Source organism: Festucalex cinctus, chromosome 6 (genome assembly GCF_051991245.1).
Source record: "Festucalex cinctus isolate MCC-2025b chromosome 6, RoL_Fcin_1.0, whole genome shotgun sequence".
In the NCBI taxonomy this organism is placed as follows: domain Eukaryota; kingdom Metazoa; phylum Chordata; class Actinopteri; order Syngnathiformes; family Syngnathidae; genus Festucalex; species Festucalex cinctus.
The window spans coordinates 30,918,872-30,935,385 of NC_135416.1; the positions used below are offsets into that span (position 1 = coordinate 30,918,872).

At 38.3% G+C, this 16,514-nt stretch overlaps 1 long non-coding RNA gene across 1 annotated transcript; it reads left to right on the forward strand.

Annotated features, from left to right (window-relative positions):
• Positions 1 to 5,653: 5,653 nt before the first annotated feature.
• Positions 5,654 to 8,954, forward strand: LOC144021032 (uncharacterized). The gene is made up of 5 exons (XR_013284032.1): positions 5,654 to 6,097; positions 6,160 to 6,212; positions 6,723 to 6,806; positions 7,382 to 7,557; positions 8,482 to 8,954. It is a non-coding gene; the product is annotated as an uncharacterized LOC144021032 (long non-coding RNA).
• The last annotated feature ends 7,560 nt before the right edge of the window (positions 8,955 to 16,514 follow it).

Here is a 16,514-nt window from a genome sequence, read left to right on the forward strand (position 1 = left end):
ACCCGGCCCTCTTTGCAAAAGGTTTGAACACTCCTGGCCTAAACCTAGGTGTATACTCAAACTATGCACGCACATAAAGCCTGGAACAAAATGTGTAATTTAGAGGGTTCTTGTTTTGTTTTTTGTATTCCTTATATTTCATGTCATTATACTTGACACACTATTTTTACTACTCACTGAATCAGTTATAAGAACATTTAATTGATACAATCCAATCACATCCTAGAGAATTGAAAACACATTCAATCATGAGGTTGTTAAGACACATTTACTTCTGTAGCACTTAACCACAAACAAGTTGCGACATCCCCTGATCTAACCCTCCAACCGGGCAAGGAAAAACTTTCAGGGGTCATATTTTAACGAACCCCTCCTACAAAATTTATCCGACTGTCTTCAAACTTGGTGTGTTTCATCTTAAGATGTTTAAGATGCAAAGTAATCGAAAGTTTTTTATTTTGTAACACGCTGTTGCCATAGCAATGCATTGTTTGTCAAGTGCTGCTTTTTTTTTTTTTATACACATGAAAACTCATGGAACTTTGCAAACACATCAGACTTGTCATGAACATGAATTTTCAGAGATTTATTGTGCAATTTGCAATAAATAGCGCCCTCTAGACCTTTTTATGAAGCATTTCCGATTGTATGATTATGCTAGACCTACAAAAAAGTCTTATGTAGCCATTTGCCAAACCAAAGAGGAAGTCCGCTATTTTGATTTTATTTTGGGAATTATACATCATTTTTGGCCTTTTTCATTCAACTTTGCACAGACAAGGCATGGAAAAAACTAACATTTTAAATGGTCCTTGTTCCATGTAACAGTTGTCAAGTGCTGCTTTTTTTTTTTTTTATACACATGAAAACTCATGAAACTTTGCAAACACATCAGACTTGTCATGAACATGAATTTTCAGAGATTTATTGTGCAATTTGCAATAAATAGCGCCCTCTAGACATTTTTATGAAGCATTTCCGATTGTATGATTATGCTAGACCTACAAAAAAGTATTATGTAGCCATTTGCCAAACCAAAGAGGAAGTCCGCTATTTTGATTTTATTTTGGGAATTATACATCATTTTTGGCCTTTTTCATTCAACTTTGCACAGAAAAGGCATGGAAAAAACTAACATTTTAAATGGTCCTTGTTCCATGTAACAGTTGTCAAGTGCTGCTTTTTTTTTTTTTTATACACATGAAAACTCATGAAACTTTGCAAACACATCAGACTTGTCATGAACATGAATTTTCAGAGATTTATTGTGCAATTTGCAATAAATAGCGCCCTCTAGACATTTTTATGAAGCATTTCCGATTGTATGATTATGCTAGACCTACAAAAAAGTATTATGTAGCCATTTGCCAAACCAAAGAGGAAGTCCGCTATTTTGATTTTATTTTGGGAATTATACATAATTTTTGGCCTTCTTCATTAAACTTTGCACAGACAAGGCATGGAAAAAACTAACATTTTAAATGGTCCTTGTTCCATGTAACAGTACCCCAACGTGCCAGTACCCTGACGTGCAAGTAACCCAACGTTGTGCTCAATAGCGCCCTCTATGCATTTTTATGGAGCATTTCCAATTGTATGATTCAAGCGATACACAACTAAAGATGACTTGACCTAGATTTGTGAAAACTGGGAGGCATACCTATTAGCTTAAGACCTACAAAAAGTATTCTGTAGCCGTATGCTAAACCTAAAAGGAAGTCCGCCATTTTGAATTTATTTTGGGAATTGCGCACCATATTTTGCGTTTTGATTAAACTTTGCACACACAAGGCTTGTCAAAAACATTTTAGATGGTCCTTGTCCTATTTGACAGTACCCCAACGTGCCAGTACCCCGACGTGCAAGTACCCCAACGTGGCACGCCTTTGCTGTAGCGATGCATTGTTTGCAAAGATTTTTTTTTTTTATATGATTCAGCTAGATGTGTGAATATTGGGAGGCATACCTATCAGCCGAATACCTCGATAAAGCATTCCATAGCAATGTGAACAAACACAAAAAGCATGGCAAAACATTTACAATTTAGACGGTTTCTTATGAAACAGTACCCTAACGTGCGAGTACCCCGACGTGCAAATACCCCAACGTGGCACGGGTTGCGAGGGCCCTTTATAGCTGCTCGCAGCTCTAGTTATTATTATTCTTCTTCTTCTTCTTTTTCTTTGTTATTATTCTTTTCCGCAAACAACCACATTTTTGAGGCACTAAACATGAACGAAAACTCACCAAACTTTACACGCAGATCGGGCCTGGCGAAAAATTTGATATTTTAAAGTCGCCATACATGATAACAGAAAAATGGCTCTGTAGCGCCACCTACATAGGTTTAACGGATCCCTGTCCCGCTACGATTGTCCTATGGCTACGAAAATTGTGTGGCACCTGTAGCACATCCAGATGAACAAAAACCTCTTTGATATGTGTACCCTAAAATAGACAGGAAGTGAGGTATGAGTATTTGAATGTCCAATTTTGGCCCATTTTTGCACATTTACAGGGGTCATACTTTTGCCTGCTTCTCCTACACGGTTAACCCGATTGACTTCAAACTTGGGCTGTACCATCTTAACACCTGGGACAACATCATGGTAAAAAATCTAAAGTTTTTGACATACTATATGACGGTGGCGGGGCATCAAATTTACAGTTTCAAAATTCTTACTTAACTAAGCATTGCCGGTGGTACGTTTAATTGAGAGCCACGACAATTGGTACACATATGTAACAGACTATGATCTACAAAAAAGCCTGTTGGTGCCATATGCTAAACCTAACAGGAAGTCCGCCAGAGGCGAGGCATCAAATTTTGTGTTTCAAAATTCTTATTTAATGAAGCATTCCCGGCTGTACATTTCACCTAGAGTTACCAACATTTGAAGACATATGTAACAGCCCTCAAGGTACAAAAAACTCTTTTTGAACCATATGCTAAACCGAACAGGAAGTCCGCCATTTTGATTTACTTTGGAACGTGTTGCCATTTTTTGGGCCATTTCATAGGGGTCTTATTTTAACGAACTCCTCCTACAGAGTTTATCCGATCATCTCCAAACTTGGTGTGATTCATCTTAAAATGTTGAAGATGAAAAGTTATTGAAAGCTTTTTATTTCGTCGCACGCTGTTGTCGTGGCATGCACAGATTGCGAAGGAAAAAATTCCCTCTTAATGAAGCATTCCCAGTTGTACGAAGCAGCTAGAGCTACGAAAATTTGGAGACAAATTTAACAGCCCACGATGTACAAAAAAGTCTCTTGGTGCCATGTGCTAAACCCAACAGGAAGTCCCGTAGGGGCCGGTCATCACATTTTGAGGTAAAAAACTCCTCTTTAACGAAGCATTCCCGGTTGTACGTTTCACCTAGCGCTATGATAATTTAGAGGCATACATAAGAGCCCACGATGTACAAAAAAGTCTCTTGGAACCATCTGCTAAACCAAACAGGAAGTCCGCCATTTTGATTTACGTTGGGATTTGTAGCCATTTTTTGTGGCCTTTTTTAGGGATCATATTTTAACGAACTCCTCCTACAAAATTTATCCGACTGTCTTCAAACTTGGTGTGCTTCATCTTAAGATGTTTAAGATACAAAGTTATCGGAAGTTATTTATTTTGTCGCACGCCGTTTCATGGCGATGGATTGTTTGCCAAGTAAAATGCTGTTGTTTTTTTTTTTGGTCTAAACATGTGCAAAAACTCATGAAACTTTACACACACATCAGGCTTGTCATAAGCATGAATATTTTAGAGATTTCTTATTAAATTTGCAATAAATGCTTCAATAGCGCCCTCTAGACATTTTTATGAAGTCTTTCCGATTATATGATTCAGCTAGATGTGTGAATATTGGCAGGCATGCCTAATATATTCAAAAAGTATTCTATATAGCCATGTGCCAATCCATTTTGATTTTATTTTGTTAATTGTGCATCATTTTTGGCCTTTCCATGAAACTTTACAAACACAAAGCATGGCAAAAACGTTTAAAATTTAGATGGTTTCCTATTTGACAGTACCCCAACATGCCAGTACCCCGACGTGCAAATACCCCAACGTGGCCCGGGTTGCGAGGGCCCTTTATAGCTGCTCGCAGCTCTAGTTCTTCTTCTTCTTCTTCTTCTTCTTCTTCTTTTTCTTTGTAATTATTCTTTTCCGCAAACAACCACATTTTTGAGGCACTAAACATGAACGAAAACTCACCAAACTTTACACGCAGATCGGGTCTGGCGAAAAATTTGATATTTTAAAGTCGCCATACATGATAACAGAAAAATGGCTCTGTAGCGCCACCTACATAGGTTTAACGGATCCCTGTCCCGCTACGATTGTCCTATGGCTACGAAAATTGTGTGGCACCTGTAGCACATCCAGATGAACAAAAACCTCTTTGATATGTGTACCCTAAAATAGACAGGAAGTGAGGTATGAGTATTTGAATGTCCAATTTTGGCCCATTTTTGCACATTTACAGGGGTCATACTTTTGCCCGCTTCTCCTACACGGTTAACCCGATTGCCTTCAAACTTGGGCTGTACCATCTCAACACCTGGGACAACATCATGGTAAAAAATCTAAAGTTTTTGACATACTATATGACGGTGGCGGGGCATCAAATTTACAGTTTCAAAATTCTTACTTAACGAAGCATTGCCGGTGGTACGTTTAATCTAGAGCTACGAAAATTGGTACACATATGTAACAGACTATGATCTACAAAAAAGCCTGTTGGTGCCATATGCTAAACCTAACAGGAAGTCCGCCAGAGGCGAGGCATCAAATTTTGTGTTTCAAAATTCTAACTTAATGAAGCATTCCCGGCGGTACATTTCACCTAGAGTTACCAATATTTGAAGACATATGTAACAGCCCTCAAGGTACAAAAAACTCTTTTTGAACCATATGCTAAACCGAACAGGAAGTCCGCCATTTTGATTTACTTTGGAACGTGTTGCCATTTTTTGGGCCATTTCATAGGGGTCTTATTTTAACGAACTCCTCCTACAGAGTTTATCCGATCATCTCCAAACTTGGTGTGATTCATCTTAAGATGTTGAAGATGAAAAGTTATTGAAAGCTTTTTATTTTGTCGCACGCTGTTGCCGTGGCATGCACAGTTTGCAAAGGAAAAAATTCCTTCTTAATGAAGCATTCCCAGTTGTACGAAGCAGCTAGAGCTACGAAAATTTGGAGACAAATGTAACAGCCCACGATGTACAAAAAAGTCTGTTGGTGCCATGTGCTAAACCCAACAGGAAGTCCCGCAAGGGCCGGGCATCACATTTTGAGCTAAAAAACTCCTCTTTAACGAAGCATTCCCGGTTGTACGTTTCACCTAGCGCTATGATAATTTAGAGGCATACATAAGAGCCCACGATGTACAAAAAAGTCTCTTGGAACCATGTGCTAAACCAAACAGGAAGTCCGCCATTTTGATTTATGATGGGATTTGTAGCCTTTTTTTGTGGCCTTTTTTAGGGGTCATATTTTAACTCCTCCTACAAAATTCATCCGACCGTGTTCAAACTTGGTGTGTTTCATCTTAAGATGTTTAAGATGCAAATTTATCGAAAGTTTTTTATTTTGTCGCACGCTGCTGCTATAGCGATGCATTGGTTGCCAAGTAAAGTGCTGCTTTGTTTTTTTTTATCTATACATGTGTGAAAACTCGTGAAACTTTGCACACACATCAGACTTGTCATTAACATGAATTTTTAGAGATTTCTTGTGCAATTTGCAATAAATCGCACCCTCTATACATTTTTTATGGAGCATTTCCGATTGGATTATTCAAGCGCGAAATAACTAAAGATGACTTGACTTGACCTAGATTTGTGAAAACTCAGAGGCATACCTATTATATTATTATTATTTTTTGTACCTTACAAGATTATCTCTTGTGCCACATTAAACCCCTTTGCAGGCCTGAGCCAAACCACGGTCCATACATTTGATACCACTGCTTTATTTCAATGGTCAAGTACTTCATAACCACACCTACTTATGCTTGTCCTTGCATATATAGTAGACAACAAAGAGCTCTTTCAACAAAAGACATTTCCATCTACAAAGTCATACAAGGTAAGCACTCTATAAATTCTGCAATCACTACACTTCTATTCCTAAATTATGTCGTGATCTAGGAAGCGTGGTGGTGGACCCAAATGCAGGAGGCGAACGAGGCAGGGAGGCAGAGGTGCGGAAAAAGAAGTAAATTTAATCCAACAAAAACCAAAGTAGCAAACAGGGCTTGAAGACAACGAATACAAAAAATACCAGAGGGAAAACTATACAGGAACAGACGAAAACACTGGCAACATGAACGTGGGGAAACAAGAATAATGAACCGGCAAACACTGACACGAAAACCAGTAACTAAATACACACACTAATTACACACGACGAGACACAGCTGGGCAAGACACAAATGGAAGGGGGTGCTGATTGGTTGGCACATGAGGACGGGCAGGTACACACAGGTGGACATGGAAAGGCTAAACGAGACTAGGGAAAACCAGGAAGTCAGAACATAAACATGACAAACTACAAACCCAACAAAAAACAAAGCAAAAACCCACCCTAAACAGAACCAAAACATGACAAATTATCACTTCAAATACCAACAATGGTTAATACAGCTACAAATTTCTTGTATGTTTATGAAGTATGATACTGTATTTATTTCTACTCCTTTGCTTTTCTACAGAACATGAACAAATCACCAAGCAAATTCTCTTTTGATAAAGACCCTCTAATCATCTCCATACGCAAAGATTGCCAACTTTTTTCCGTAAGTATACAATACATAAACTAAACAGGACAACTTTCTCAATCATATACAGTATGCCATACATATATGTATTAAGTTCTCATTTATTAACAGGTTTGTTAAAGGCACCTTTAGTGTGTTTTTCTGTTTGTAATGTTTCTCCACGAGCACGTCTAGCCATTGATATCATGTAGAACACATATGCTAACCTTTTAGAGACAATTGAAGCTTACTTGCACAGTAGCCACTATCTTAACCACTTAATTCACATGTCTACTTGACAACTTATTACATGTAGTGAAATGGTACTTTGTGCGTCTTATGCTTTTTTCTGAACACTGCTTTTCAACTCTTTCCTTAAAACCAATACATGCGGTACTGTTATACTGTATAAATATATGTCCGTGTGTATATATTTGTATATTCTTTCAAATAAACTCGTTTTGACACACACAGCCATTGAGTAACATGCAACACGACCACAACGTTTTGCACCAACACGTTACCTCTGCTATTTAGAATCATGGAATCTAACATGACTGATTTTCATTGAATGCTTTGTCATTACTGTATGCATGCATTGATCATGCTTCCAGTCGCAACGACTTATACCAGCGCAGCCTTGATCTTCATTCCCAAATGAACCAACTAGTCCATGTGACTCGAGTCAATCGAGCACTTGAAAAACAGATAGACTTCAAAACCAAGCTTGTGAAAGAACTCCAGACTGCATTGGATATAAAGGATGCATGTGATGCATTTGTCCGTGATGGTAAGCTATATGACATGGAAGACACACAAACACTAACACAGCAAGCATCCCCATCCTGCACATTGTGTATAATGAATGACATGTTTGACAATGGACATTTTTTTGTTAATGCACGTTCCTTTTTTTCTGTTAGGAATATCTTGAAGGTAACATTGGACTGTTAACTAAAACACTGACTGATTATTGAGCCGCAATTTCTCAATGTATATAATGTGAATACATACTACACTTGATTACTTTCAAATGTGACTGATATCATGTAGCTATGCTGTGATCTTGCCCTCTTTCATCCACTGATAGACACTTCAAAGTTCTTTTTTTTCTGTATCTTCTCAAAATAACTGACATATTCATGGAAAAGATTGTATTTAAATTCTATCATTATTAATTACTATTATTATGTTTATGTCTTTGCCCCTGATTATGATGTTTCCATACCATAGATTTAAAAAAAAAAAATTTTTGGACATACTGTGACTTGACCATTACAATACTAATTTTTACTAAGAAAAAATCAATCACACACCATAATATTTTATACTTATCCTGCATGTATCTGGACACACCATGCCAAATTTTACACTTACATAACCATTTATGTACCTGTCGTATCCTTACTTTTATTCATCATTTCATCACACAATCCTAAAACATTGCTTTTTGACCCAGAGGATTCAACTATACCATTTTTGCGTGTCTTATTACTTACTAGCTATATTATTTATTAACGGGCAAAAACTATGAATATAAGATCACCGTCAAATATTACGTCTGTAATATCCATATACAGTGCATTACATAATATGCATTTGTATTAAGACACTACCATGCTAAAAATATGCACACGACTGTTCTGTAAACTACACCTAAGACAACCAAACTTCACAGATCTAACATGATTCTTCATTCTTTTTTGTTCTACAGATGTATCAAATGCTGCCACACAGACAGAAGAAGCCACTGAGGACATGCACGAAGACGATGATCACAATATAACAGGACAGGTTAACCCCCCTGAAGTTTTAGCCCGCAGGTCAAAGCGTCCTAGGACTAATTCATCCATGGAGGTTACATTATCCTAAGACAGACTATGTGCTAACCCAAACTCTTTGACCCCAAGGGATTCATCTGTCCCAGAAAACTTTTACACTAAAGAGTTTATCTGTCCTAGGGCGCTGTTAACCCCAGGTTAAAGTGTTATTTAATCTGTCCTGTTACAACAGCTATACATAAACAGCTGCATTCCTCTCCTGTTCCATCTCTCGCACTTCTTTCATCTCTTTTTCTCCTCTACTTATACCTATGCTTGCTCATGTGCTTTTTTCCCCTTTAGATGATGTCATTGGTTAGCCTGCTTCAAAGCTACATTTTTTCTTGAATAACTGTCACACATTTACTGTTTGCTGGACCCTACAAAACTGTCACAATACTTCACTATGTCATGAATACATATGTGTTGCACAGCGACACCACATTAAGAGTCATCAAAAAGCTTTTTATTTGATCACACACCATCTCTGTGCCATGCAATGTTTTCAAATAAACAGATGCTGGTTTTGAATATCAAACGAGCGACTTTTCATGAAACTTTGCACACACATCAGAAAGTCCACACTTTTGAATTTATTTTGGGAATTGTGCATCATTTTTGGCCTTTTACTGCACCTTTTTACACACAAGGCACGGCAAATGCATTTCTATTTTCCATGGTCCTTGTCTATTTAACAGTACCCCAACGTGCAAGTCCCCCGACTTGCATATACCCCAACGTGGCCCTTTATAGCTGCTCGCAGCTCTAGTTATTATTATTCTTATTCTTATTATTCTTCTCCGCAAACAATCGCATTTTTGAGACACTAAACGTGACCGAAAACTCACCAAACTTTACACGCACATCAGGCCTGGCGAAAAATTTGATATTTTAAAGTCGCCATACATGATAACAGAAAAATGGCTCCTTAGCGCCCCCTACATAGGTTAAACGGATCCCTGTCCCGCTACGATTGTTCGACAGCTATGAAAATTGTGTGGCACCTGTAGCACATCCCAATGAACAAAAACCTCTTTGAAGTGTGTACCCTAAAATAGACAGAAAGTGAGGTATGAGTATTTAAATGTCCAATTTTTGCAAATTTTTGCACATTTACAGGGGTCATACTTTTGCCCGCTTCTCCTACACGGTTAACCCGATTGACTTCAAACTTGGGATGTACCATCTCAACACCTGGGACAACATCATTGTGAAAAATGAAAAGTTTTTGATATACTATATGACGGCGGCGGCACATCAAATTTAGAGTTTAAAAATTCTTACTTCACGAAGCATTGCCGGTTGTACGTTTAATCTAGAGCTACGAAAATCGGTACACATATGTAACAGGCTATGACCTACAAAAAACTCTTTTTGAACCATATGCTAAACCTAACAGGAAGTCCACCATTTTGATTTATTTTGGAACGTGTTGCCATTTTTTTGGCCATTTCATTGGGGTCTTATTTTAACGAACTCCTCCTACAGTGTTTATCCGATCATCTTCAAACTTGGTGTGATTCATCTTAAGATGTTGAAGATGAAAAGTTATTGAAAGCTTTGTATTTCGTCGCACGCTGTTGGCATGGCATGCACTGTTTTTAAAGGAAAAAAAATATCCTTAAAGAAGCATTCCCATTTGTACGAAGCAGCTAGAGCTACGGAAATTTGTAGACATATGTAACAGCCCAAGATGTACAAAAAAGTCTCTTGGTGCCCTGTGCTAAACCCAACAGGAAGTCCCCCAGGGGCCGGGCATCACATTTTGAGCTAAAAAACTCCTCTTTAACAAAGCATACCCGGCTGTACGTTTCACCTAGAGTTACCAACATTTGTAGAGGTATATAACAGCCCTCGAGGTACAAAAAACTCTTTTTGAACCATATGCTAAACCTAACAGGGCGTCCGCCATTTTGATTTACTTTGGAATGTGTTGCCATTTTTTTTGGCCATTTCATAGGGGTCATATTTTAACAAACTCCTCCTACAGAGTTTATCCGATCATCTTCAAACTTGGTGTGATTCATCTTAAGATGTTGAAAATGAAAAGTTATTGAAAGTTTTTTATTTCATCACACGCTGTTGTCGTGGCATGCACTTTTTGCAAAGGAAAAAAATCCTTCTTAATGAAGCATTCCCAGTTGTACGAAGCAGCTAGAGCGACGAAAAATTGTAGACATATGTAACAGCCCAGGATGTACAAAAAAAGTCTCTTGGTGCCATGTGCTAAACCCAACAGGAAGTCCCCCAGGGGCCGGGCATCACATTTTGAGCTAAAAAACTCCTCTTTAACGAAGCATTCCCGGTTGTACGTTTCACCTAGCGCTATGATAATTTGCAGGCATACATAAGAGCCCATGATGTACAAAAAAAAAGTCTCTTGGAACCATGTGCTAAACCAAACAGGAAGTCTGCCATTTTGAGTTATGATGGGATTTGTTGCCATTTTTTGTGGCCTTTTTCAGGGGTCATATTTTAACGAACCCCTCCTACAAAATTTATCCGACTGTCTTCAAACTTGGTGTGTTTCATCTTAAGATGTTTAAGATGCAAAGTAATCGAAAGTTTTTTATTTTGTAACACGCTGTTGCCATAGCAATGCATTGTTTGTCAAGTGCTGCTTTTTTTTTTTTTATACACATGAAAACTCATGAAACTTTGCAAACACATCAGACTTGTCATGAACATGAATTTTTAGAGATTTATTGTGCAATTTGCAATAAATAGCGCCCTCTAGACATTTTTATGAAGCATTTCCGATTGTATGATTATGCTAGACCTACAAAAAAGTATTAGGTAGCCATTTGCCAAACCAAAGCGGAAGTCCGCTATTTTGATTTTATTTTGGGAATTATACATCATTTTTGGCCTTTCTCATTAAACTTTGCACAGACAAGCCATGGAAAAAACTAACATTTTAAATGGTCCTTGTTCCATGTAACAGTTGTCAAGTGCTGCTTTTTTTTTTTTTTTTATACACATGAAAACTCATGAAACTTTGCAAACACATCAGACTTGTCATGAACATGAATTTTTAGAGATTTATTGTGCAATTTGCAATAAATAGCGCCCTCTAGACATTTTTATGAAGCATTTCCGATTGTATGATTATGCTAGACCTACAAAAAAGTATTAGGTAGCCATTTGCCAAACCAAAGCGGAAGTCCGCTATTTTGATTTTATTTTGGGAATTATACATCATTTTTGGCCTTTCTCATTAAACTTTGCACAGACAAGCCATGGAAAAAACTAACATTTTAAATGGTCCTTGTTCCATGTAACAGTACCCCAACGTGCCAGTACCCTGACGTGCAAGTAACCCAACGTTGTGCTCAATAGCGCCCTCTATGCATTTTTATGGAGCATTTCCAATTGTATGATTCAAGCAATACACAACTAAAGATGACTTGACCAAGATTTATGAAAACTGGGAGGCATACCTATTAGCTTAAGACCTACAAAAGGTATTCTGTAGCCGTATGCTAAACCTAAAAGGAAGTCCACCATTTTGAATTTATTTTGGGAATTGCACACCATATTTTGCGTTTTGATTAAACTTTGCACACACAAGGCTTGTCAAAAACATTTTAGATGGTCTTGTCCTATTTGACAGTACCCCAACGTGCCAGTACCCCGACGTGCAAGTACCCCAACGTGGCCCGGGTTGCGAGGGCCCTTTATAGCTGCTCGCAGCTCTAGTTAGGGCCCGAGCAGCGACCGCTGCGAGGTCCCTATTGTTCCTGAAGGAATTCTTATTATTCTTCTTCTTCTTCTTCTTCTTTTTCTTTGTTATTATTCTTTTCCGCAAACAACCACATTTTTGAGGCACTAAACATGAACGAAAACTCACCAAACTTTACACGCAGATCGGGCCTGGCGAAAAATTTTATATTTTAAAGTCGCCATACATGATAACAGAAAAATGGCTCTGTAGCGCCACCTACATAGGTTTAACGGATCCCTGTCCCGCTCCGATTATCCTATGGCTACGAAAATTGTGTGGCACCTGTAGCACATCCAGATGAACAAAAACCTCTTTGAGATGTGTACCCTAAAATAGACAGGAAGTGAGGTATGAGTATTTGAATGTCCAATTTTGGCCCATTTTTGCACATTTACAGGGGTCATACTTTTGCCCGCTTCTCCTACACGGTTAACCCGATTGACTTCAAACTTGGGCTGTACCATCTCAACACCTGGGACAACATCATGGTAAAAAATCAAAAGTTTTTGACATACTATATGACGGTGGCGGGGCATCAAATTTACAGTTTCAAAATTCTTACTTAACAAAGCATTGCCGGTGGTACGTTTAATTGAGAGCCATGAAAATTGGTACACATATGTAACAGACTATGATCTACAAAAAAGCCTGTTGGTGCCATATGCTAAACCTAACAGGAAGTCCGCCAGAGGCGAGGCATCAAATTTTGTGTTTCAAAATTCTTATTTAATGAAGCATTCCCGGCTGTACATTTCACCTAGAGTTACCAACATTTGAAGACATATGTAACAGCCCTCAAGGTACAAAAAACTCTTTTTGAACCATATGCTAAACCGAACAGGAAGTCCGCCATTTTGATTTACTTTGGAACGTGTTGCCATTTTTTGGGCCATTTCATAGGGGTCTTATTTTAACGAACTCCTCCTACAGAGTTTATCCGATCATCTCCAAACTTGGTGTGATTCATCTTAAAATGTTGAAGATGAAAAGTTATTGAAAGCTTTTTATTTCGTCGCACGCTGTTGCCGTGGCATGCACAGTTTGCAAAGGAAAAAATTCCCTCTTAATGAAGCATTCCCAGTTGTACGAAGCAGCTAGAGCTACGAAAATTTGGAGACAAATTTAACAGCCCACGATGTACAAAAAAGTCTCTTGGTGCCATGTGCTAAACCCAACAGGAAGTCCCGTAGGGGCCGGTCATCACATTTTGAGGTAAAAAACTCCTCTTTAACGAAGCATTCCCCGTTGTACGTTTCACCTAGCGCTATGATAATTTAGAGGCATACATAAGAGCCCACGATGTACAAAAAAGTCTCTTGGAACCATCTGCTAAACCAAACAGGAAGTCCGCCATTTTGATTTACGTTGGGATTTGTAGCCATTTTTTGTGGCCTTTTTTAGGGGTCATATTTTAACGAACTCCTCCTACAAAATTTATCCGACTGTCTTCAAACTTGGTGTGCTTCATCTTAAGATGTTTAAGATACAAAGTTATCGAAAGTTATTTATTTTGTCGCACGCCGTTTCATGGCGATGCATTGTTTGCCAAGTAAAATGCTGCTTTTTTTTTTTTGGTCTAAACATGTGCAAAAACTCATGAAACTTTACACACACATCAGGCTTGTCATAAGCATGAATATTTTAGAGATTTCTTATTAAATTTGCAATAAATGCTTCAATAGCGCCCTCTAGACATTTTTATGAAGTCTTTCCGATTATATGATTCAGCTAGATGTGTGAATATTGGCAGGCATGCCTAATATATTCAAAAAGTATTCTATATAGCCATGTGCCAATCCATTTTGATTTTATTTTGTTAATTGTGCATCATTTTTGGCCTTTCCATGAAACTTTACAAACACAAAGCATGGCAAAAACGTTTAAAATTTAGATGGTTTCCTATTTGACAGTACCCCAACATGCCAGTACCCCGACGTGCAAATACCCCAACGTGGCCCGGGTTGCGAGGGCCCTTTATAGCTGCTCGCAGCTCTAGTTAGGGCCCGAGCAGCGGCGGCGGCGGTGCCGCTGCGAGGCCCTATTGTTTTTGTAGGAATTCTTCTTCTTCTTATTAGGGCCCGAGCAGCGACCGCTGCGAGGTCCCTATTGTTCCTGAAGGAATTCTTCTTCTTCTTCTTCTTCTTCTTCTTCTTCTTCTTTTTCTTTGTTATTATTCTTTTCCGCAAACAACCACATTTTTGAGGCACTAAACATGAACGAAAACTCACCAAACTTTACACGCAGATCGGGTCTGGCGAAAAATTTGATATTTTAAAGTCGCCATACATGATAACAGAAAAATGGCTCTGTAGCGCCACCTACATAGGTTTAACGGATCCCTGTCCCGCTACGATTGTCCTATGGCTACGAAAATTGTGTGGCACCTGTAGCACATCCAGATGAACAAAAACCTCTTTGATATGTGTACCCTAAAATAGACAGGAAGTGAGGTATGAGTATTTGAATGTCCAATTTTGGCCCATTTTTGCACATTTACAGGGGTCATACTTTTGCCCGCTTCTCCTACACGGTTAACCCGATTGACTTCAAACTTGGGCTGTACCATCTCAACACCTGGGACAACATCATGGTAAAAAATCTAAAGTTTTTGACATACTATATGACGGTGGCGGGGCATCACATTTACAGTTTCAAAATTCTTACTTAACGAAGCATTGCCGGTGGTACGTTTAATCTAGAGCTACGAAAATTGGTACACATATGTAACAGACTATAATCTACAAAAAAGCCTGTTGGTGCCATATGCTAAACCTAACAGGAAGTCCGCCAGAGGCGAGGCATCAAATTTTGTGTTTCAAAATTCTAACTTAATGAAGCATTCCCGGCTGTACATTTCACCTAGAGTTACCAATATTTGAAGACATATGTAACAGCCCTCAAGGTACAAAAAACTCTTTTTGAACCATATGCTAAACCGAACAGGAAGTCCGCCATTTTGATTTACTTTGGAACGTGTTGCCATTTTTTGGGCCATTTCATAGGGGTCTTATTTTAACGAACTCCTCCTACAGAGTTTATCCGATCATCTCCAAACTTGGTGTGATTCATCTTAAGATGTTGAAGATGAAAAGTTATTGAAAGCTTTTTATTTTGTCGCACGCTGTTGCCGTGGCATGCACAGTTTGCAAAGGAAAAAATTCCTTCTTAATGAAGCATTCCCAGTTGTACGAAGCAGCGAGAGCTACGAAAATTTAGAGACAAATTTAACAGCCCACGATGTACAAAAAAGGCTCTTGGTGCCATGTGCTAAACCCAACAGGAAGTCCCGTAGGGGCCGGTCATCACATTTTGAGGTAAAAAACTCCTCTTTAACGAAGCATTCCCGGTTGTACGTTTCACCTAGCGCTATGATAATTTAGAGGCATACATAAGAGCCCACGATGTACAAAAAAAATCTCTTGGAACCATCTGCTAAACCAAACAGGAAGTCCGCCATTTTGATTTACGTTGGGATTTGTAGCCATTTTTTGTGGCCTTTTTTAGGGGTCATATTTTAACGAACTCCTCCTACAAAATTTATCCGACTGTCTTCAAACTTGGTGTGCTTCATCTTAAGATGTTTAAGATACAAAGTTATCGAAAGTGTTTTATTTTGTCGCACGCCGTTGCCATAGCGGTGCATTGTTTGCCAAGTAAAATGCTGCTTTTTTTTTTTTTATCTAAACATGTGCAAAAACTCATGAAACTTTACACACACATCAGGCTTGTCATAAGCATGAATATTTTAGAGAGTTTTTCTGCAATTTTCAATAAATGGCTCAATAGCGCCATCTCGACATTTTTATGAAGCTTTTGGAAATGTATGATTCAGCTAGATGTGAAAAAATTTGGATACCTATCAGCCTAAGACTTACAAAAAAAGTTTCTAAAGCCATATGCTAAACCAAACAGGAAGTCTGCCATTTTGATTAACTTTGGTATTTGTTGCCATTTTTGGGGCCTTTTATAGGCGTCATATATTCTTTGGCGCGTTTCATCTTAAGATATTTAAGATGAAAAGTTATTGAAATTTTTTATTTTGTTGCACGCCTTTGCTGTAGCGATGCATCGTTTGCAAAGAAAAATGTTTTTTATATGATTCAGCTAGATGTGTGAATATTGGGAGGCATACCTATCAGCCTAATACCTCCAAAAAGTATTCTATAGCCATGTGCCAATCCATTTTGATTTTAAATTGTGCAT